Genomic DNA, 24720 nt, shown 5'->3' on the forward strand with positions numbered 1-24720 from the left:
AGAAAAAGCTTTTGCTCATCCATTTGCCTTGGGTTGCCTGGATGTAGTTATACCTAAGTGGAGTACAGGGAATTATACTGTGGGCCTCTGCTACAGCAAATTCGATGTTTCTGAGCTAGTCCTCTGTGTTTTCTCCAAACACAAACTGGATGAGGACACCATGAAAATCAGAGAATATTGCATCCTGAGCACTGTTACTCTTTGTGTTTGAAGATGGATTAGGAAGGAATGACACTTTGGGAGCAGAACCTGTATTAAAAAAATAAATAAAAATCAAAGTACTCTAACCCAGGATCACAGAGTACGTTAACATAGAGGTGCAATGATTAAATCCTCAGTATTGTTGGAGTACACAGTGTTCTAGGCAGGTGTTTCATGTGGAATTACAGCAGCTCATCTGTGAATTGAATTGCAGCATGTAAATGCTTTTGTAGAAGCATTGCTTTGGTACACCAAGATACCCTTCCTTGGAGTGTAAAACAAATTAATTCTTGTAAACAGTTTGTGTGAGAATGATAGTCCCCACTGGAGTCTGTTTTTTCAAGCACGGCTCTCCTAAAACAGTGTGGTCCCTGCAGAACTGATATTAAAGGTGTTGAGTTCTGGTTCTGTAAAGCCATGGAACTGGTTGGAAGAGAGGTAGTGGTTTGTAAGAAGCTAAGTCTTATCTTGGGTCAAATGCTGGTATCCCAATTGATGCAAACACAGAGACTTTGGATATGAAATAAAACCAGGCTATGTAAAAATAAGGAGGGGAATACAGCCCTAGAAACATCTGAAAGGTGTTTTCTGCAGCTTGCACATGGGGCCTTAGTGGCCATGAGCTTTAAAAATTAAATAAAGCAAAGCTGTCTGATACTTGGTGATGGAACTGAGACCTTTCACAGCAGAGGCTGTGAAAATTTCCCCTAGAGCTGCAGTTACGACATTGAGAGAAAAATGTGCTGGAGCTGGGTGATAGAGCTGGGGAAAAAAAAAAAGAAAGGGTATGAGAGTTAGCACACTCTATTCTGCTGTTTAAATAGTAGAGTTGAAGTTTACCAGTTCATCGTGGTGAATGTACAGAATTTAAAATGAGTTACTTAATGTGTTACGCCATGCCAGGAAATACTGTATTTCCAGCAGACACTCAGGTACTAAAGAACTGCATGCTGATGTATATGAAAGCCAGCACTCAGGAAGCCTAATTCATCCTGTGGGATTAATTTCTCTCATGTTAATATATTTACAGTTTTCTGTAAAGAACATCAAGTATAAGCCTTCTGTGAAAGGTTCTTGTCTAGACTGATATTGTAGAACAGGAAGATAACTTGTTTTAGAAAGACAAGATGAAACTACTAAAAGTCTACTGAATTTTACTTCTCATTTAGTTTTAAATTGCCCTTTTTATAATAAAATACTGCCTAATTATACTCAAAATTATCAGCTCCCAAATATAATTCTAAGAATCCTCATATTTTGTATGTTGTCATATAAGATTCAGGTAAAGAAATAGTTCAACTGAACTCAAATTAATCTAGTCACTGACAACATTATGACTCACTGCAGTATTTTGAAAGCTGTTTATCTCAAGTTCACTGGAATCCTGGACCGTTCCACAGAAGAACTTCAATTTAAAATAAACCAATCAAACTGTGTCGCTGAGCAATTAAATATCTCCATGGTAACAGGGATTAAGCACATAAGGTAAAGACCTGCTGACAGTGCAGAGATTATTTCAAATTTCTGGCTCTTCCAGCAGTAGACAAATGAATTTACATTTTCTGTATCGAACATTGGGAGACATAAAATGAAAGCGATTGAGCTACTTCTGTGACATCTTGGGACTTCAGACAGTATTTTCTTGACAGGGGAAGTAATTAGATGGAATTACAAGAAGGAACTTAGCAGACAGATACAAATAAGCATTTGCTCATGGGATTTATTTAGCTCTTCGTAATTAAAACCTGGATAGGCATATTATTTAGGATACAAATAGCATGGAAAAATCTTGCCATAATTTAAAAAGTTAACAGCATAATAACACCATTTTTCTTCTAATTTTTAAGAGATCTTAGATTCACTTAGGAGAGAAGGTTATTTGCAGCTCTGCTATCAAGTAATATTTTTAATGAGAAATGTACTTCTAAAGTTATAGTGCAGATAGCCACACTGATATTCAGTGAAGACACAGGATGATGCTTTAATCAATCCTAACATCTTTCTGATTCTCTCTGACTCTATTCCTAGCTTTTTCATGTGTACTTATTAAAACTACTGGAAATGCCCATCTGCTGGCATGTGTAGTTTTCAGCTTTCAGTTATGCAGCTTAGGGTTGGTTTGTTTTACTTTTTTCAGATTGGCTTTTGGTTTGGTTCCTAGGGACATAGAAAGACATGGAAGGGACCTTAAAGATCAGTCAGTTCCAAGCACCTGGTGAGCACAGGGACACCTTTCACTGGACCAACCAGCGCAATTGCTCAGGGCTGCATCCAGCCTGGCCTTGAAAACTTCCAGCAATGGGGCATCCAAAGCTTCTTTGGGCAACCTGTGTCTTGCAGTTCCTCACTGCCCTCGAAGTAAAGAATTTCTTCCTAATCTAAATCTAGCCTCTTTCAGATTAAAACAATTGCTCCTTGTCCTGTCACTGAAAGCCCATGTAAAACATCTTTCTCCAGCTCTCCCATAGGGCCCCTTAAGGTACTGGAAAGCTGCTATAATGTCTCCCTGGAGCCATCTCTTCTCCAGACTGAACAATTCCATTTCTCCCAGCCTGTCTTGATAGAAGAGTTGCTTTTCTGTCAAAATGTGGGAAGTGGAAGTGAGCTGTAGGTATTCATCCTGTATTAGGCACTTCTAAACTCTGCAGTGCTTCTGCATTCTGAATATTCTTTCAGTATTTTGAGCTAAAAATATATTGAGATGAAAGGTGTATTATGCTTACTAGTTTGAGGTTGGTCTTGGAGTCATGCTGTTCTCATTCTTTGTGGCAGGAGGGGATTCCTATCCTTGCAGATAAGACACTTGGAAAAACATTTTATGAGACCAAGTTGTAGATGGGACCCACAAATGAACCTCTTCAGTTGGAATTAGAGTTTACCTACCCTGTCCAGCTACATTTTGTCTGCTTTTGACTGTGGGAGTCCATGTAGTCTTGGATGTCTTTGTTCCCTGTTCATTTCAAGCATAAACTTAGGTCTCTGTGTGTAAAGCAACAGGCTTTTTAGCTGTGCTCTTATGAAGAGACATTGCTTTGATTGTCCTAGTTGTCTGACACTCAGCTTTATGTCAGAATGTCCTTCCTTGCATATTGAGGTGCAATTTTTTCTCTTTCCATCTTGGGATGAAAAAGTTGTGTTAAAAATTCATAATAAATATGGCAGATATATCTAAAAGCCATGGTACCTGGTACGTTCCTAAAGGAAGAGATTAACTCTAAGCACATTTGGTAGGAATGCATGTAGAGTGTCTGTTTATGGCTGTACTCTTTTACCATCCAAAAAAAGCAGAAGCCCATGGTAAAGTTAGCTCCTGGCATAAGCATCCAGCAAATGCAGAAGGAGGGAGTACTGAACCATTGATGAAAGTTCAGGTAAACCAGAAAGTCAGGGCTCTATGGAGGAGGTGTCTCAAGGAACAACTTCAAAGATAGAGTTTCTGAGGACTGCTGTTTTAGATAATGCAGTTTCTGGGCTTGAACAGGTGGGAACAACAGTTTTACCTGGGGTCTAAAGAGATAGTTCATATTTCCGTTCCTGCTTATAATCCCTTTTGTGCAGTGTTTTCTTCTTGCTGCTGTGTTTTATTTGTTTTGTTTAATCCAGTCAGTGCCTTGAGCTGGACAGAGGAGACTTGGCAAAAAGCCACACTGATAAAAGATATTTTGGGTTGGGCCATGAGGGGCTGATTTTGGCAGCTCACAGTAATGACATTTAGAGGTTTTGTTGCATAATTCCTGTTGCCAGCATCCAAAGAAGATGCAGTTCCACCCTTTAACAGGGTCTTATGGAAGTATGAGCTAGTGATCTATCTCTGAGAAGGAAACTGTAAGCACAGCAATGGTGTTGCACACTGACAAGTTGTAACTTTACAATAAGGAATCTTTTTATTTAAAATATACATATAAAGAAATAAGGGTTTCAATGCCTTCAAACACAGGCCAAAATTGTGGCTATGTCTTGAAAAAGATTTGGTTCCCCAGAGTGTCACTCTATGACTAGCCAGAAGTTTCCAAAAGGCTTTGAACAGTGCCTGGTAAGAGAAATCCCAACATCAGGGTACTCGAGCTCCATCTGAGCCAGCCCTGTTAGTTTCCCTGACTAGAATTAATTAACGCAAGTGCAAGCTAATGGGCAGATCATAGGAACAGCTGCTTTCATGGCATGAGCCTTCAGGAACACTGCTCCTGAAGGAGGAACCCTATCACCTGAACATAATGTGTAATAGATGCACAGCTGGTTTCCCAGCCCTGCCTCTGTGACTTGCATAGGCAATCGAGCCCCGTGCTGAAAGCCTGGGTGCTGTTAGGGAGAGTGACAGGACAGGGCTTCATGGAGAGTTGCTTGGAGGGGGAAGTTTAGTTGTTGGCTTGATATTTTCCATAAGCTTATTTTCCAGCAAGCTGTACTCAGAGTGGGCTGGCATATCCCAGCCAGCCTTAGAGAAAAAGGATGGCATGACTGCCCATGCTCAGGATTTGTCAACGTGAAACAGCCAGGTAGCAGTTAGCTTAATGGTGCTGTTGTTTGACCTTGAACTCATATTTTTTAAAGAATCGATCGGCGGAACCTCCAGAGAAACTTGCTCGAAAACTTATGGGTTTTGGTCACTGGAGTTCTTTTTTTTTATTGTTTTGTTGGGGGTTTTTTTGTTTGTTTGGTGGGGGGTTGTTTTGTTTGTTTGTTTTTGAGGTTTTTAATTTGGTTGGTTTGGGGGTTTTTTTTGTTTGTTTATACTACAGGAGCACAGGAAATCTGCCACATAAAATTGGGATCCTCATGTACTAAGTGGTTACATTTTAATTAGCAGATGCTAGAAAGACACTGACTTTATTCTCATTATGGGTTGCAAATCTGAAGCATGAAAAGATTAAGTGAATTTTTTAAGGAGGGATTTACCGTCACCCTCTCCTCCCCAAATTTCTGTTAAGCTTAAGAACTGAATGTGCATTTTTTCATAAGTACCATTCAGTGACAAAATAAAAAGCTAAGTTATCCACATGTTGCCAGACTAAGTATTGTGCCATACCGTAAAGTCATAATGATATTTTAACGTAAATATTAAAGATAAAAAAGTGATTTTCAGCTGTTTGGCTAAATTTTTATAGAATACAGCACAAATGCTGAATGCTTCTGCTACGTGGAAGAGTAAAACTTGTTTGCTCTAACCAATCAGTGTTGTATTCCCTAATGAGCTTTTAAGTTCTTTGGATTGTCTGATATTCCTAGGCTACCATAAAGTTTAGCATGGACAATCTAAAAATTTATTTGGTTTCTCAAGCAGGGTTTATAACTCAGACTGATCTTTCTGCTACAACAGCTACGCTGCTACTGGCATCTGACTTTTCTACTCTAAAGTTATTTTGGGATAGCTTTGCAAGACAGTAGTTGCAAGGAGTCTATTGGCTGCATTATAGAATGGCTGCTGCTTTCAATAAATCTGAAGAGCATTGTTTTTACTGGAGAGCTAAATGTGGATCTGTATGAGGCTGAGGGGGATTCTCAGGCTAAAAACTTGAAGGTAGAGGACAGAGAGGCAGCAGAAGCCAGGAGTGGTTTATTCCAGTCGCAGTTTCAAGATTCAGCATGATGGCACAGAGTGGTGTGTGAGCATGGAGACAGGTATGTGTGTATATACACACATAGATACATCTCCAGCACTTGTACCATGCTGATGCTAAGGATTGCAAAAAGTGTGTTACATATTTAAGGAAGACATTTTTAATCATCTGGATTTATAGTCTAGTTTATAGAGTCTCACATCTTTCAGTGATATGCATGCACCTGAAATCTGTTGTGAGGCATAGCTAGCTGAATAACCACTTCCATAAATACATTGCCAAAAAAAGCAAGAGATGTGTAAGGAAAGGTTAAAAGGACTGACCAACATTGAGAACTTCATAAAAAGCAGAAACTAGAGGGCTGTAGTGAGGTTTGCAGAAATGTGGCATGAATTAGCTCTTACAGTGGCTCTTTATCCATACATAAAAGAAACGAGAGACCTCTGAATTTTACTGTGTTTGTCTGTGTTCTTTACACTAAGACATGATTAAGGATTAATAACAAAATCTTTCCAATGATCTAAAGGTAATTGTTCAAACAACTGTGGAGAGGAATCTTGATTTATTAGCTGATTTGCTGAGAGAAATCCAAGTATTATCATTTGAGTATGTCACTGGAAAATGCTGTTGTAGAAATAGGGAAGTATTATTTATAACAGCTAGACATGTTTGAGAGGGGGAATTCAAACTGTAACAAATGCAGAAACTACTGTTAGAATGGTTTTGATGAGGGAGATAATCAGGGGAGACAAGAACACATAAATTTGTCTAATACAGCAAAAGATAAAGAGGGAATAAACACCAGGAAGAAGCAAGAAATATTTAAAACAAAAAGCAGTTTGTGGCAAAAAAACCCAAAAGGCGCTATATATTCAAATTGCAAGAGAAGACCCTTAAAGATTAGAGCAATGGAGTTAATTTCCAAGTCTGCAGCCAGAGCACTGGATTGAGTAATCCAAAATGTATTTACCAGAATGATTATTGGTAAATATTTAATGGAGGCTATTGGACACAGTTTATATGATAGATTGTAAAATAGCATGGGATTGGAGATGGTGGCAAACCAGATCATTCCCATTCCTGTTTTCCTGTAAAACAAGTGACAGTTTACCTCTTTCTTTAGCATGTAGAACATGAAATCTAAGCAACACATTTGCAAAACAGACTTAATCCACTATATGCCCTTAGAACCTTTTGCAAATATTAATGAAACATATCTAATTATCTCTGTTAGACAGATTACTCAAGGCAATTTAGATTGCCATATAAAAGCAGAATAAAAATCAGTGGTTTTAGTTACCATATGGGTAATAAAAATACTTAAATGGGATGATATTCAAGGCGATGATATCATTTGACCAGGCCTTTGGAAAACTGGATAAATGCTCTTTTCTAAATTCTGTCAGAGAATGATGAATAATCTCATTTCAAAAAATGCTTTCGTTGAAAGATAGGAGAGGAAATATTTTTTTCTGAAGTGTTTATATGTAGTATCAGCAAAATGGTTTTCTTTCTCTGGATAACGGGGATCATCATCAATCTTATTAAAGGACAAAATATTGAAGTAATCTGCAAATGTAAGGACAAGTTAAAGGACAATTTCTTTCTGGAAGTTCTGATTTTTATACTGTTTTCTGGTAACAACCAGCATCAGTTATTAATTTCATCAGGATATGCTGGTTGTCCTCTTCTGCCCACTTATCTAAAAAAGCAATTGCTATTAGCTGATATAATTTTTTTGAAACAACATTTAGGGAATCTTTTTGCTTATGTGAACTTCTGCATAATTGTGGTAATATATGTGGTATTTTTGAGTGAGAAGACTTTTGTTGCCAATAATATAAATGGTGGTGCTTTAGAAGTGTGTTAGTTAGACAGCCCTTCAGAGAAACAAAACCCAACAATTTGAATGCATTTGGCATGCATATGGTACAAGTTGCCAAAGCCTCCATAGTTCAGGCAACCTGTGTAATAATCAGCTTCCGTAGTCTAATGCTACAAGTTACCTTCACACAGTGTGTAAGTTTTGGGCTTTAATGGTTTTATTAGTTTATTTAAAAGACTGGCTTTTATTTTCACTGCTGTTCAGTATCAACAGCACACTTTTCCTGGCATGTGGAGACAACAGTTTCCTTGAACAGGCTATCCACAATTTGCAGTGTTGCAGCACAGACCCTATACTACCTACCACAACTACCCAATACAAGGAAATAGATACAAAATAGTGTCAAACAAGTGTTGGCACTGGAGCAAAGCAACTGGCTGCCAGAATGTCCTGGTGGATATGTCACATCTACATCAGACCTCCTTTCTGACTGGCCCAATGTCTCCTTCCCTTCTTATCCTAAAGTATAGAATGCTAACACTCATTATAATGAGTTCTCAGACATATAGCTATTTTTTCAATTAAAGTAGAAAAAGTGAAGTAATGCTGGTCAAATGTAGCAAATGTTTTAAGAGAGTACAGGTTGGTGACCTTCTACATGAGAAGGGATTCTCCCATGCTGCTGTGATGGCACCAGGCTGCTGCAGTCCCCTGTCCCCTGGTCCAGCTCCCCATTAGGCTGAGCATGCAGCCCCCCTGACTGCATGCAAACATGCTCCAGACTGGCAGAGATGACCACCAGATCATGCATGCAGGCAAACAGTGCCCTGCAGGCACCACATCAGCACAAATAGCCCACCCATGAACAAGACCAGTGCAAACAGCCTGATCCTGTTCTTACCCATCAGCAACTGGATGGGTCATGTATACCCATGCACACTCAAACTCCCCATATCTGTGCAGAATTTGTGTCACCAGTAGTTGATCCATACCTGTGGTCTTCCCCACAGCAGACCCTTGCCTCTGGCCTCTCCAGTGCCATGCTCCACATTACTTTTCCTCATTGGTTTCACTTCCATAACATCTGCACCTGAACTTGGTGTTTGTGAACCATCACCTAGATGCCATTACCCTTACTCAGTAGGACCAGTACAGTTCCCTTGGCACTGTTGGCCTTGGAAGTTCAGTTCCCCAAGGGTTGGTTGGGGTCCTGTCAAACGTGGTGATCTTCCACATGGTTCCCCCTCACCTGCCCATGATACCCAGCCAGCTCTCCCTGTCACTTGTGGCACTTCTCACTCTTCTGTGTGTTACACCCAGCTGTTTCTCTCAATGTGCTTTCCAGTTTTTTTTGGTTGATCAGCTGCACCTTAATCTCTGTATGCATTAAAAAAAAAAAAAAATCCTTTATGAAAACAGAATAATGTGTGTTCGCTACATAGTGCCAAGAGTGGTCAATTCCAAATTCTGTCAAAATCAACCTCTGTGAAAGAAAAGGAAGCACAATATATCACAAGTTAGAACAAGGCTTCTGCTCTCCATTTTTCAGTGAAGTTTGGATTCTAATTATGACTATTGCATTTTAATTCGTTCTAACAGTACTTCAGGAACTAAACATTTTTATTTATATATGTTTTCTCTGCAGTAAATGAGGATGGTTGTCTAAGCCAGATATTGTAGATTTATAAAAAGCTATACTGCTCTATTGGTGTTCCAAAGTCTTGGAAAAACTTGAATGAAATTATCAAGCTCTTCATGATCTCATTCTTTTTACAAGGGCTGCTGAATACCTTTCATCAGCAGACCCTTTCCAGCTATTTGTAACCTTACATGCTTTCCTTGACCGAGGTGAAAAGTTTTGTTCCCATCTCTTTTCTGAGACCTAATTGGTAAATTGAAAAGTATCTTCCCTTTCCTGGAGAAACAGAAGATGTTTTGCCCAAGTGCATTGCAAACTTGGTTCCCAGTGTTTGGGACATATTTGAAACGTGACCCACGCATTCCCTTGCAACCAGGGATGTACTTTCTGTTGTTGTTGTGAAGCTCTCCCATTTTAAGAGCCTTCTGAAAATTTGGAAATTGCCAGGAACACAGAAGGAGCAGTAGCACCCATGCAATATGTCCAAAAATCACACAGCTAAAAAGAAGTATGCTGATAGTGACTGCTGGGCATCAGAATGGAGAGCTGAGGGGGAAGCTAGGTAAAAATGTGGACAGCACAATTCGAGGAGGAACTAGTGTGAGTGGCAGGACTTGGTTTAACTGAGTTTAACAGGATAGTCATAAGGAACCATGAGAGGAGAAGGATTAGGTGGAGAAGAATTGGTCTCACAAGGAGATGGGAGCAGGAAAGTTGGAGGACAGGGGAAGTAACAAATGACATCTGTAAGTTTTTTGCAACACAGTGGCACTGACTCATGAGCTGGTTATGACCTGTAATAAGTTTTGCTATTGCTCTGCCTGTTTTATTATAAATTTTTTGCATATGAATTCTCTGTATTTATGCCCATCAAAAAAATAGGAGCATTAAGTCTGCAACATGAATGTTAATATTTTGTTTTGTCAAATGCCCAAAACACTTAGTCATGTGTTATATGCATATTTACATTATTAAAACATTGTTAGAGTTCAGGAGTGACATGAGTTAAGTGTTAAAACATTTTAGTGTTTAGGAGTGGCACAAATTAAGTATTGCAGTTCTTGCTAACTGAATCAAAATTTGTCTTACAAAATTATAACATTTAGTTGTCCTGAAATGTGACTGCTAGTAGTTCTGAGGTATTCATTTCATGCTGTGGTGCTGCCTTTCACAGAGGTGTTTTTAGTATTTTAATTATGTGTATCATTGCCACTGTCAATGTGAGACCACAAGATGAATACAATCCAGCTCTCCTGCACAGTCTACATTTGTGTTCTGTGTTATTGTAGATCTTCAATAATATATTTCTACAAAATCTGCTGTTGAATTTAGACATTAGCTGTCATCACAGGAAATAAAGAGACAGTCTCTACCATAAGTTGGATTGGCTTCATTAATGTCAGCAGAGCCCCACTGATTTACACCAACAGAAATGACACAAAAGCACATTCTGTATTTTACTGCTTCTTCCATGAGTTACTCTATTGCAGTGTTTCAAGAGTCCTAGAATAACAGCTCTTTTTCTCTTTTTTCCCCATCTTTTTTTCTGTGTGCTTTCATTGTTTTTTCAGCCACTTCAGCTCAAAAATATCCTTACCTAGTTTGAATAAGTGTAGAAAAAGGTTTAGTTTTTGTGTTTGTCCATAATGTTTGTCCATAGCTACCATGGAGGCATTTCAATATTTACTTTTTCATTAGAGATATTAGTCAAGTGTACTTTGGGCTTTTGTGAACGAGAAGCTGGCTGCCTGTAACATTTCTGGCCTTGCTCTGCAATCATCATCCACACATAAATGTTTATGGATGTGAATGTGTGTCCTGTCAGCCCCATAGTAGAACCCAAATTGCAAATGATTGAGTTTAATTAGGCCTACTGCATTCATTATGGGGACCTTGACGCATTTCTCTTAGATAAGTGCATTATGGGGTCATTTTTCTGGATCAGGGTCTGAGTTGTGACTCAGGAAGCAAACAGGCCTAGTCAAACCCAGGGTTCTCCTGCCCTGCAGTCAGTGATGGTTGCTGTGAATGCTGCGATCAGTGCACCCCAGTGAGCCCTGACTGAGCTGGCCCAGGTGCCAGCACAGCTCCTGCCATGGCAGCCTCAAGCTTTGGCTGGTGTGAAGAGGAGCAGGGTAAACTTGTGCTGTGCTCTGCAGTGCAGCAGCTGGGCTTCCTGTGGCACCCAAGCACTCTGGCTGAAAGCTGTATAGATTTCAGTCTTCTCACAGCTCACTACTCAAGTATTGCCTTTTATAGATAGTTGTCCTTAGTGATGGACTTGGATTTTCAGCCTGACCTATCTTCTAATGGAAACACTCTCTAGGGATGTCGTGGTCTTTTCTGCATGGCAGAATCTCTCGTATTTTGTTGCAGTTAGCAGCCTCCACCTTGCACTCCTGATTTGTATCAGCAATAGCATGGCCAGCAGGACTAGGGCAGTGATCATCCCACTGTACTTGGCACTGGTGAGGCCACATCCTGAATCTTGTGCTCAGTTTTAGGTCCATCCCCAGAGGAAAGATTTTGAGGTGCCAAAGCAAGTCCAGAGAAGGGCAATGGAGGTGCTGAAAGGTCGGGAACACAAGACTCATGATAACCAGCTGAGTGAGCTGGGTTGTTTAGCCCGGAAAAGAGGAAGTTGAGGTGGGACCTTATTGCTCTCTACAAGCGCCTGAAAGGAGGCTGTACCCAGGTGGGGTCAGTCACTTCTGCCAGGTGACAGGGTGGGAGGAAGTGGCCTCAAAGTTGCACTAGGGAAAGCTTAGAGTGGATGTTAGGAAAACTTCTGTGGATGCCATGGGATGGAGAGAGAGAAATGGCAAGCGTTTCTCACAGCGGCTTGTGAGAAGTTTTAGGGAGCTGGAAAGATGTGATAACCTGTTGACTATAAACAATTTGCAGGTGCTGTTTTTCTACTTTATTTTTCTGTTCCTCTCAAGGACAGTGTGTGAGAAAGAGGTTTCTCTTAGTCAGGCAATAGAAGAGAATCTATCGTACCACTCTATAAAAACCGTGTGGTTCTTTTGAATAAAGCCTTCTTTGCCTTTTCTACAATCCTGCCTCTCTCCTGTTCCTGCCCCAACCCCGGCAGACAACTGACAAACTTCCTTCGTGGAAAGCATTGTCAAGCTCTGAAACAGGCTGCCCAGGGAAGTGATTTCATAACCAACCCTGGAAGTATTCAAAAGACATGTAGATGTGGCACTTAGGGACATGGCTTAGTGTTGGACTTGGCAGTACTTGGTTAATGATTTGGCTCAGTGACTTTAAAGGCCTTTTTCAACCTAAATGATTTTGTGATTCTATGAGAACTTGCAGCTTTATTCTGTGAATAATTGGTTTTTTCAGCTTGGTTGCTATTTCAGATCAAATCAAATGTAATGTGTGTGACTGTTTCTCCTCTTCAGAGTTGTTCCCTGACTAGAACAAAAAGTACTCCACTTCTTCAGTAATTCATGCTTTTCTACACAAAATGACCTATTCATAGATAGATTCACAAAACTGCCTGAATATTATAAACTGCTTTTCAAAGTGATTCATGACTTTGTGTTCTTCAGTTTCATCATCTACCATGAGATAAGCTCATGATTCCTGTTCCCTGCACAAGATTATCCAGCAGTCAGCATTCCTGGCCACAATGGTGCAGCTTCATGTTGCATAAATGTGAATTAAATGCTCACTGAAGCAGAGCAGGGACCAAGTATGACACTTGTCAGATGACTCATTTGGCCTTGCTTCAGCTTGCCTGTGGGTAGTGTTTTGATGAGATTTAACTGATGGACTTTACAATGCAGCCTTATGCTGGGTGGGTAGCAGTCACTCTCCAGTGCCATGGGAGCTTGCTGGATGCCTAGACCCTGGGAAGCTGATGGAAAAAGCTGGAGTTTTTTCCAGTTCCAGAGACTGCTTCTCCTGAGAAGGAGTGACCCCAGTTTGAGTCCCAGATACTTCACTCTTCTGATGATTTTGAGATTTTTACTTCAGCAAGTAAAAAGCCTGTATGAGACCTTACAGCAGTTAAAGCAGGACTGACTCACTGCTTTCCAGGACTTTGGCTTTATGGGGGAGCTGAGGGATTGCATCCCAGATGTCCTCTCTTTTATACTCACTTACTGGGAATATTAGAAGGCAGATAGCAGCTGTGCAGCTTTCTTTATGGATACTAAAAAAATCAGCAAAAATTGGTGCTGTACATATGCAGCTTAAGTGATCTGTTCTAACCTTTAGAGAAACCTGCTCTGCCACAGAATGATCACTTGATCTTCAACATATTTCTTTGAAAGCTGTCTTTGGAGATGAAAATAATTATTTTTGCATTCAGTGGAGTGGAACAACCCCCCACCTTGTAAACTGAAGGAAAGAAAGGAGTCTGAAATAGTTAACAAAGTTAGAAAAATTAACTGCCTTGCAACAGATCCTACTTTATTTTAGTAAACCTTCAATTAGGTTGCATTAAAATATCTCATTTTTAATTTCTTTTGCAAAATCACTTAAAAATTGATGATTTATTCTACATATATTCTCAAAATATTTTTCCAAAATTGATGTAATAGCATTCTCTTTTACCCCACTCCAGTATTTCTTTTTTTTCCACATTTGAAAAATATTTTTTTAAAGTAGACACTAAATTTGCATGTGTGCTGTAAGCCTTAAAAAGGGTGATTCAGAGGCTGTGAAAATTTGAAGTGTTTAGCGTTTATCCTTAGAAAAGAAGCACTCATTCCTAGACTCTGAAAAATCTTGATCTATGGTCAAGCACAGCTTAAATTGTGAACATGAATAGTAGCAATAATTGTTGGTTTTTTGGTATGTTGGGGTTTATTTGTTTGTTTGTTTTTGTTTTGTTTTGATTTGTTTTTATTTTGGGCCAAATTATATAGTTAATGGCTAATGGACATCATTACTTTTTGTTGCCATTATCATGTATTTCCTTAGGGGATGTAATGTTTGGGAAATAAGTCATACATCCCCCTTGTGATTTATGTTCATATACATACCTGTATGTATACAGAAAGCATAGCCTTTCTTTGAGGTACTTAACTATAAAACAAATTTGCTACATTTCCTTGTTTCTATAACAAGCAGTAGTGCTTTACTCATACACTGCTGTGTATATTACCTGTACTATGTAATTTGTTCTATTCTGTTTGGTTTATTTTCTAAAACTACTTTAGCCTGTGTTATTTGGTGAATACGGAGTAATGGAAGTAATTTTAAAAATGTTTATCTAAGATTAGAAATGAAAATGTTATTAGATACTATAATGTTTTGCAGTAAGATTGCAGTACTATAATGATTTGCCGTAAGGTTGTATTTAGAAATTGTGTGTTACTGGCTCTTTGGGAAGGCCATGCTGGAAGGCAGGGAAGAGACTTCATCTTTTATGTGAAACAGCAGCTGGGAAGCAAAGAACTCTGCTGTGGGGATGGGAGATGACCAGATCAGTGTGTACAGGTCAGGACTGGCAGGTAAACCAGCATGGGTGATGCTCTAGGACATCTGCTCTAGGCCACTGTTATGGTTTAGCCCCAGCCAGCAGCCAGGCCCCAGGCCAACGCTTGCTCATTGCCCCAGCATCAGGATCAGGGAGAGAATTGGAAGGGTAAAAGCAGAAGCTGTGAGTTGAGATAAACAGAGTTTAATAGGGAAAGCAAAAGCAACACACACAAGCAAAGTAAAACAAGGCATTGATTCAGTGCTTCCCACGGGCAGGCAGGTGTTCAGCCATCTCCAGGAGAGTAGGGCCCTAGCATGTATAACAGTGACTTAGGAAGGCAAGCACCATCACCCCAAATGTTCCTCCCTCCTTTCTCTTTCTTCCCCCCCCCTTTTATGTACTGAGCATGATATCAGATGGTCTGGAACATCCCTTTGGTCAATTGGGGTCACCTGTCCCATCTGTTTGTCCTCCCAATCTCCCTTGCCTCCAACTTCCTCCACAGCATGGCAGTAGGAAATGCAGAAAAGCCCTTGGTTCTGTGTAAGCCCTGCTCAGCAATAAAAAAACATTTCTATATTATCAACTCTGTGCTCAGCATAAATCCAAAACAACCCCATACCAGCCACTGTGAAGGAAATTATCTCTACTCCAGCTGAAAGCAGCACAGCATTCTGGGCTGCATTAGCAAGTCCATTGCTAGCAGGTCAAGGAAGGTGAATTCGTACCCTGCTCAGCACTGGTGTGGCTGCATCTGGAATCCAGTTCCCCACAGAAGCTTGCCAAAGGTGCTCAGTATCCATCTGGACACATTTCTGGAAAACCAGCTCGAAGTTGCCCTGCTTGAGAAGGGTCTGGACTAGATGATCTTAAAAGGTCATTTCTGGCTTCAGTTGCTCAGTGACTCCATAGCTCCCCTGAAACACTTTCTCATCTTCCAGCAATTTGTTAGTAGATTCTTGGTGCTTCCCATACAGAAGTTGTGCTTAAAGAATGTTTGCCTTTTGACCAGAAGCTGGGTGATTTTTGTTAGGTGTATTTAAAGGGCCATGGTTATGAATCTTTCTAGACACGATACTTCTATTAATGTCAGTAGAATGAGACACAAGATACTGATACAATTAACACCCCAAAACATCTATTTTTATAGTATTTATTGCTGTTATAAATTTGCACTAAAGCAGCAAGATACTTTCTGAAAAAGATATTATTGTTTTAGACATCATTGAGATAGAAGCCTTTGTAAATTAAGCAGTACTGTATGATATTTTCAGGGACAAGAATTTGATAATTCTAATTTGAATTTTTAGAATGGTCCTTGACATGCTCATGCATGTGCCATTGAAGACTTTCTGAATAAACTGTGATGATAGATTGGGATTTAGCATAGGCTGTAGGGGTCTTGTAATCCCCACAAGATTTTTGGACATCATACCTTCTGTTCTGGAGTTTAAGAGAATAACTATAATGAGAAGTACAGTGCAGTAATAACGTTGGCACAGGCTGCTCTGTGCCATTTGCTCTCAGAGCCAGTGAACAGCTTCTGGCATAATTAATTTATTGGTACTACTAGGGAGACAGAAATGTTCTAGGCCACTAGTGCTTGTATATTACTAGGAAATACATAATAGGGAGGTTGGGGATACTGGGAATCTTCTAGTCCATTTGCAGAATAAAATCAGTTATCTGTTGAGAAGTACCGGGGAAATGATAAATGAGGATGTGCTTGGAGAACACGTCTATCTTAGTAAAGCTCCATTTTTATTTTTCCCTGTACATGAATATCCATTTTTGTCAGTTATCCAGCTGGCAGAAGTTATTTTTTGCCAAAGGAGAATTTCTTTTTCCTAGAGAACCCATGCTAAAGGAATTATTTCTCTTTGAGGCTTGGTAAAGGATACTTTAAAGGCATGCTGTGTAAACTTGAAAAGGTGCACTGTGTTGTCATTGAATCTTACAAATGTTTTGTTATATTATTACCAAGCTGCTATAGGCTTTGCACTGGTTAAAAATTTCGTGGCAGCCCACAGCCACTGTGGGCATCAGCCAAGGCAATGCCAGCCAATGGCAGGCTTGGCAGGTAAGAGCTGCAGTGCTGACAGGGGCAGGGATGCATTGAGGAGAGATTGATCATCTCAAAGCCACAGAGAGTCAGTGGATGAGTTTGTTCCCAAGCTTGATTTATGTGCCACTGTATCTTGTTTGGCACCTTATTGTTATAATGAATTATTCCTTTATGGAAGCTCCTAGAGATTCCTCTGAGATATGCAAGCACATGTTGACTCTGTATTTAGCCTCACTATTAGTTAGTTATACCATATTTTTGATAAACAAGAAAAATAGCAGGACTTTTCCATGGAAGTTAATCCTTGTCATTGAGGCAGAAAATGCCTTCTGGTTACCTCTGTTTTTTTAAGGAGATGCAAAATGTGTCTGGCTGGTTTTGATTATTGTGAGCAAGGTTGTGGCATTTTAGGCTTTTTATATGTGATGTCACCAAAGCATTGATAGCACCCGAGGCTGCAAAGAAAAAAGATGCAGAAACTGCATCTATCTGGAAGCTTCAGAGGTGGGCATAGGAACCTTCATCTACTTTCCATGTGTGATTTATCATGATCTGTAGCTGACTTAGTGGGTAGAGCAGTAAGCAGTATTTTCAAACTGATATTTTCTGATATATATGGTTGAATTTAATCTGATCTAAGATAAGGTATGGTAAATAAGCCTATACCCAGTATATTATCCACTGTGAAGTACATTAAAAACAGAGTCAGAAAAACCCTCCCTGAGAACAGTGAATAAATTTGTGCTGGTAGTGTTTTTGTAAGTGTGATAGATCTAGAAATAGAACTGAGGCAGTGCTTGTTAGCAGAGATAGTACCTTCTACTGGGATGACAAAGATAGTTTGGGAAAAAACCCAAACCAATAAAAATCAAATCCATGCTTTTGGGCAACAAGATCTGGTTAAAAGCTTACTCATTTTCTCAGCTACATAAGCTACTCTAATAACTTGCTATTAGGCAAACTGGGACTCAAAGTAATTTTTTTATTCCTATAAGCTTTCCTTTACTGCTGTTCTTACAAAAATACAATTGCTACCTAAATAAATAGCCATTGCCCATGCAGCCTTGCTGAAAAGCAGCATGCCTTCCAGTATGCACGAACCTGTTATGTCATCCTTTATACAGCATCTGTTAAGATCCTAAGGATGTGAGTCCTGCCCAGAAGTGCTCCCCAGGCAGCTGCTGTTGTTGGGGTCTGGGTTCCTGTGCAGCTGCTCAGGGGTCAGGCACATGCTGGGGACTGTGTTTCTGGAGTTACCACTGATGCTGAGCTGAGCTTTGCTTCTGCAGCTGGCTGGACTAGGTGCCTGATTTGCTGGAATATATCCAGATAGACACAGAAATAATTTTAGAAGTTTCCACTAGTAGAAGACACAGGCTAATCAAAAATGCTTGACTTACAGTGTCTCCTTAGTGTATGTGCTTTCCCACAACTTGGGGTTCTCACTCCCAGTCTGTAAGATCTCAGCCCTAATTTGAAAAGACTCTGAGAGCTTGCTGCTAGAGCCAAGGACACCAATTCCCTGGCATATCAAACTTGCTGCTCAGGTTTGGAAAACATTGTGCAATGTGAACTGAGACTTGAGTCTGAATGCAATGTGTGCCTAACCTAGGCTGGTAGAGGCAGCTGCCTGCCTCATCATCCCCTGCACAGCTGAATTGAAACACTGGAATGGTGCTCTGAGCTCATCAGCATGAGTTCATTCCTTCCTGCAGGACCACTGTCCCTCTGCTCACGGCACAGTGGAGGGGTGTGAAAGTTTGAATGGAGCGGGTGAGGATGACAGCAGCATGTTGGGTCTTTATTTGCTGTTTATGGCCTTTGTTGATAGCATGAAGTAAGTCTTCTCTATAAATAGCTAGGGATGGAGGTAATTTTCTTTCCTGAAATCAGGTCATTTGTCCATGATTTCATTTTTTTGGCACAGAAACATATACTGCACTGCTTAGCATACTTGTACCAAAGCTGAGCTTTTAGAGGCTAGTCCAAAATTAGGAAGGACAAAGTACTGCATCCAGCCTTGTTGCCTTCTGATCCAAGCACATAATGTACTTATAAAAGATTATTAGCATGCAAAACCCCTTAAATATACTATTTTTTAAAAAGAGTTCTATTGAATGTAGGACAGCACTTTACCATATTTAGTAAACACTGTCCATGTTGCTTTGTGCCAGCAGCATCATTCATAGGATACAATTATACAAGATAAGCTTTATTAATGAATTAAGATTTTTATGATAGATCTCCCTGCTTTGTAGACCCATCTGCTTTGATGTTTCTTCCGATCAATCATTAGCATATATATACCTACTGAAGAATTCTCTTTTTTATCTTTTAGAGGACATGTCTTTCTGGCTAAAAACATAGACATTTCATTTCTCTAGTTTCAGTTTTTATAGCACAGTCTCCCATCCAATTTAATATTTATCAGTAGTAATAACTGACTGCCAGGGTATTTTCAACATTAATTCCGGGTGTCTGTGCAATGGAAAGTCCTGCATTCAGAATTACTAAGCAGACTATGCAGGCAGACACTTTGGCTGTAACTTGTTTGCTCATTTATATACAGAAGAATGGAGATGAATAGCTAATTTTGCTGCAGAGAGTTGTCTGCTTTGAATCCCAAATGCTCCATATTTTATAACTCCAGGAGCCTGGTCAAACTATTGTAATAGTCTTCCAACTGGTAGAAGGGATTAATTATTCCAAGCTTCTTTCTTTTTTTTCCTCTCCCTGCCCCTGCAACTTTCACTAAAAGAGAATCTGAATAATTATTTAGGGAGCAAATTAAATACTTCCAGTATGACTGATTTAAATTTCTCCTAAGGATTACACTGCAAGTGTAGTCTTGACTGAAGATCCATAAAGGAAAGCACATATAAAGGCAAAGGAAGACACACTGTAGCAGAGGAACTGGATATTTTCTGGAGATTTTTCCAGCAAGATTGGGCCATATTGTTTCAGTCTAAGGGATTGATTTGACCCTAACAGCACATAAATGCAGGTTTATTCCCAGCTGTTCAATGTGGGAATTGAACATTGCAGCCTCAAGTTTACAAGAGCTATGCAAAACTCAGATGAAAATCCAGTCTTCTGTTTGCCCTTAGTTACAGCTACAAGGAGATCTAAGAGGAAGAGACAGGTTTTGTTCTTGTAGAAAACATTCAGTTCATGCTCATGTTTTATTTCATCTGGCAATATGTACACAGCTTCAGGGCTGGATTAGTGATGGTTTTTCCTCCAAGGAGCTAAGCTCCACTATAGAAGATTTCCCAAGCAGCACAGTCACTGAAGCTGTGAGAAAAGAGGATACTGGTGATCACCCTGTGATCCCTACAAAGTGGCTTTAACTGAGTTTCTGTGTGCTGGAGTAATTATACCCCTTTAAAATAAAAGTTGCTTTTGTCTCATCACTGTGAATTAACAGTGTCTCACCTAGATTTTACAGGGAAATGTCCTTTCAGTATGGCCAGAAGAACTGGGAATGCAGGCTGATGGAGCAGACTGAGAATGGCAGTGCAGAATTTGATGGATGGTGAGATTATAATGTTGCCAAGGCTTCCCAATATTTTTCTATTTCCCATAAAGACTGCTTTTGTCTTCCCTGACCTGAGTTTTACCTGGATGTTACTATAAGTCAGGCTGCCTGTGGATTCAGGAAGGAATGAAATACTGATTGATGTATGAGTTAATCTGTAAGAAAGGATCCTGGTAGGAAAAACACAAGTTTGGTTTCTTTTTCAGTCTTTGGAAGGAAGCTGGAAGTAAGATATGGAAGTTATGGAGGCTTCTAAACAGTTTTCCTTGTAATTTTTTCCTGCATTGATAATGTCACAGGTATAATATTGAGTGTTCCCAGCAGACCAGAAGTTTAACTGTGAATTTTGTGTTTGCAGTAGCAACTCTTTCCCCACACTATATACAATTAAGAGGAATAGAGAAGTTGCTGATGAGTAGTTTCTCCTCCGATATCACCTCTACCCCTTCCCATTTCTCCTCTGTTTCATGGTTTAACTATGAAAGAAGTCACCCTGGATTTGGTGTGCTCATGTTCCTTGGGCTTTTTTCCTCTCCTATCTCCACTCTTGCAAGAACGTATATGTGGCCAGGCGTTTAGCTGGATTTTGGCTGCTGGGTTTTTTTCCCCCAAGATGGTGCTAGTGAGGATGGGATTCTTCTTTCATACCTGAGTGTTCTAAATTCTTGCTATGCATTAGCTATTTTATATAGAAAAAACTTCAGGTTTATTTTTAAAGTGGTTTTATTTTCCTATCCTTCTGTCTTAGGAAAAGAGAAGAAAAGTTTCATTGAAGTGGTGTAACAGAAATATTTATTGCAAAACATTTTCTATTTTTTCTGTAGCTGCAAGTTTTTTTCTGGTTTGTTTTGGGGTTTGTTTTTTTTTAAAAGCTTCATGTATTTGGATCAGGCCATAACTGGGAGGTAGAAATACAGGACCTAAAACTGGCAAAAGAGTAATCTGCATAACTCTACAGATTATGGATGGAGAAGCTTAAATGAGACTTCTTCTAAACACATTATTTTGTTCCTACTATTTCATTTATAGCAAAACTATAATGGACAGACAAAAGATCCCCTAAATTGCTCATGCTTTAGTTGATCTCATTCTTTACACAAAATAAAATAAGTACCTGTGTTCTACAAGGATATGAATTTGATTTAAAATGTTAAAACATTTCCAAATCTATTCCTTATGTTTATGAACATAAGTAGTAGAGCAGTTGAGGTTGTCAGAACAGTGAGTAGGTTAATTATCCATCGCTGAAGAAGACTTGCTGTTTTCTCTTGCCAGATGTTTGAATTAATTTTTGAAAATAGTAGAGCTTTGCTTTGTTTTTATTCCAGCTGTTTTAAATCAATTGTGAGAATGTATGACTCATATTTCAAAACAGAATTCAGAGTAATTTAATTTCCTGATATGACAGATTTTTTTCTGTCCTATCCCCAAATCTGAATTATGTCATTTTTGAAGTTAAACTGCTTGTCAGAAATAAGTAAAACTTCTCTAATTAATCTTTCTGAGTTCTTGATTTGTAAAATAACAATTTCATTTGCATATGTTTGCTATATTATTAAATTATGAAAATGTATTCCATTTATAGACTAGACTCTCTGTGATTTTAAAATATAAATGTTGGTTTGTTGAGTAATTAATGATGGGAAGGGCTGGTTTGCTTTTGAAGAATTTGTGCTTCCTACATAGACTGGCTTCTTATTCTATTAAAAATCAGTCTACTAAGTGTCCAGAAATTTATTTCCTAGTTGTAGGAAATAAATTGTAGGCTGTGATGTGACCAAGATATGCATAATTCCTGGATCTGTCAGCAAAAATATTGTATGTAGAAGGGAATCATAGAAGTTTGGAAAAAACCTTTAAGATCATAAAGTCCAACCATTAACCCAGCGCTGCCAAGTTCACTGCTAAACCATGTCCTCAGTTTTACACATCTTATAAATACGTCTGGAGTTGGTTCCCTGTTCCAATCCTTGACAAACCGTTTCTTTAAGAAATTTTTCAAATATCCAACCTAGACCTCCTCTGACACACCTTGATGCCATTTCCTCTTGTTCTGTTGCTTGTTACTGGGAAGGGACCGATCCCCAAGTCACCAAAAGCTCCTCTCAGGTGATTGTAGGGAGTGACAAGGTCTCCTCTGAGTCTTCTCCAGTCTGAACACTCCCAGGTCCCTCAGCCACTCCTCATAAGGTTTGTGTTCCAGACCCTTGGTGAGCTCCACTAACCCTCTCTGAAATCAGACCGTTTGGTTTGGCTTGGCTTTCCATTTCTTGGTGGAAATGTTCTTTACTTTAATGGCAGACATTTAAAACCAGAGTTCAGCATGCTTTGTATGGACACTAAAATGAGGCCACAGTATATTTTATAGAGAGTTGAGGTTTCACTGGTATAATTAGGCAGATGTTTCCCACTTTTTTTTTTTTTTCTTCCCATGTGCTGGGCCATGCAGTTTAAATTCTACCCTGTGTTTTGCAGGCCACTGTGGTTTAATAATGCTCTGTGCAAATTAAGGGGTTTTGGGCCAGGAAGTGTTATCTAACTAGAAAAACACTCTTTTATAGAATGCCCTCTGTAGTGGAAGTAATTTACATAGAAAATTGTGAACTTCATCACTGGAATGTTTCCTACAAAATTGATTTTATCCTTATGGCGTGGACTACGCTTAATAGGGGATAGTATTGGTCTAAATTTGGCTACAGCTAGATAATCAGATCATGCAAGAATGATATTTAAATAAGTGTCTAGTTCAGCACTTATTTTAGTTTTGTGGTGGTTTTGCTAAAAAAAACAAACAAACAAAAAAAAAAAAAAACCCAAACCAAAAACCTTGGTTTTGTATGGCTGCCAACTGCCACTCTTTCCATATAGTCCTGAAACCCAGATCAGCCCAATCCTAAGCAGATCTACACTTACAAGATAAAGTGATATACCTTTACTGCCAATGGCTCAGATCTATCCTTGCTCTTAAGTTTCAGAAGATAAGGAAGAAATTAATATATTTCAGAATGTTAGTTATGGCTTATTTTCTTCAAGTTTGGCCTGTTCTGTCAGTCTGATCTGTCTATGTACAAAAAGAGACATGACAGTTTCCAGGCTGAAAATGTGTACTGCAGGCGTGCAGTATCAATGACCAAGATTTTGTTTTAATTGTATTTGTTTTCTGAAAGTCCAAGCCTTTAAAGTCATTTTTTCATCATTGTATTTAATGTCAGAATTGCACTAGTGTTGTTTTTCCTTAAAAAAACCCCAACATTCCAAAGTGCTTTATGTACTTTCTCAGTTAAGAAACCTTGAAGGCCTTTATTATAATGTTTTTCATGAGATGGGGCTTTGCAGAGTTTATCAGCTCTAGATTTCAGAGGAGAGTGACATGTCTGTGGCTTAAACAGAAAGCAAACCATCTGTAGAATTGTTCTGAACTCCGAAGTGAAGATTGTCATAGTTTGGAATTAACTGCTTGCATTACTGAGAGCTTTCACTGTTTACAGAGAATTGGGACTTCTTGAGATAAACAGGGAGAGCTGATGTGCTGATCAGCCTGGCTGCAACTTCCATCGTAATTTACTTTTTTGTGTCAAGGTTACTGTACACGACACTTTTGTTTGACCTTTTTCTTCACCTGTAAGTAAGGGGTTTCTATCTGATAGGCTTCCCTAAAGCAGCTGTCACTCCAGTTTAACTCCAATGCACCTGTTTTGAAATGTTGTATATTACTTTATTTCTCCTTCACCACTTGAGGAAGCTTGCTGGCAGTTACAAATTGAAGGAGGTAATGATTCCTGTGCATTGTTACCACACATAGTGTCTTGAATAATATTTACATAGATACTATTAAACACAATGGATTGGAAGTGGGCAGCTTCTTGCATAGGTAAGTAGGTAAATAGAAATTACTTACAGGCTTTAGCAAAGGCTTCTTTGATATAATGAAGCTGCACTATGATCTGCAGCACCCCTATTTCTAAGATATATGAAATAGCCTACGGTTACTAGAAGTGTTCTCACTTAGAAAGGTTAGCTGCTTACTTTGGAATGTAAAAGTAAGTCCAGAAAAATAATTCAGCCATTTGTGCTGAAGTATAGAGAGTAATGTATCAGGAAAAAAATCCAAAGATCAAACACACCTAATTTTTTTCTCCCTTAATATCCTATGCTTAATTTTTGCATGACAGCTCTATCTGGCAGCCTCACATCCCATCAGTGCAATCTGTCATTCTAACTTATTTCAATTAAGTTCTCTTTTTCATTTTGCATTTGCTGAGGAGTCATAATGGCATGCTCCCAAATCAGCAGTCAAGAAGAGTAATTCTTTCTATTTGTAGTTGTTAAAAGAAAGGAGAAAGGAAGAGTTGGTTTCTTTGTTTCCTCTCTGTCCTGAAGGCCTTCTCCAGAATTACAGGACTAGAAGATTTGCTTTGAAGACTAATTGTGAAGACTTTGTTACAGATCATGAA

General features: G+C 39.2%; 1 protein-coding gene across 1 annotated transcript in view; it reads left to right on the plus strand.

The window, feature by feature from the left end:
• The window catches only part of FRMPD4 (FERM and PDZ domain containing 4), a 293937-nt gene that overhangs the window by 196062 nt on the left and 73155 nt on the right, over nt 1–24720 (plus strand).

This window comes from Ammospiza caudacuta, chromosome 2 (assembly GCF_027887145.1).
Source record: "Ammospiza caudacuta isolate bAmmCau1 chromosome 2, bAmmCau1.pri, whole genome shotgun sequence".
In the NCBI taxonomy this organism is placed as follows: domain Eukaryota; kingdom Metazoa; phylum Chordata; class Aves; order Passeriformes; family Passerellidae; genus Ammospiza; species Ammospiza caudacuta.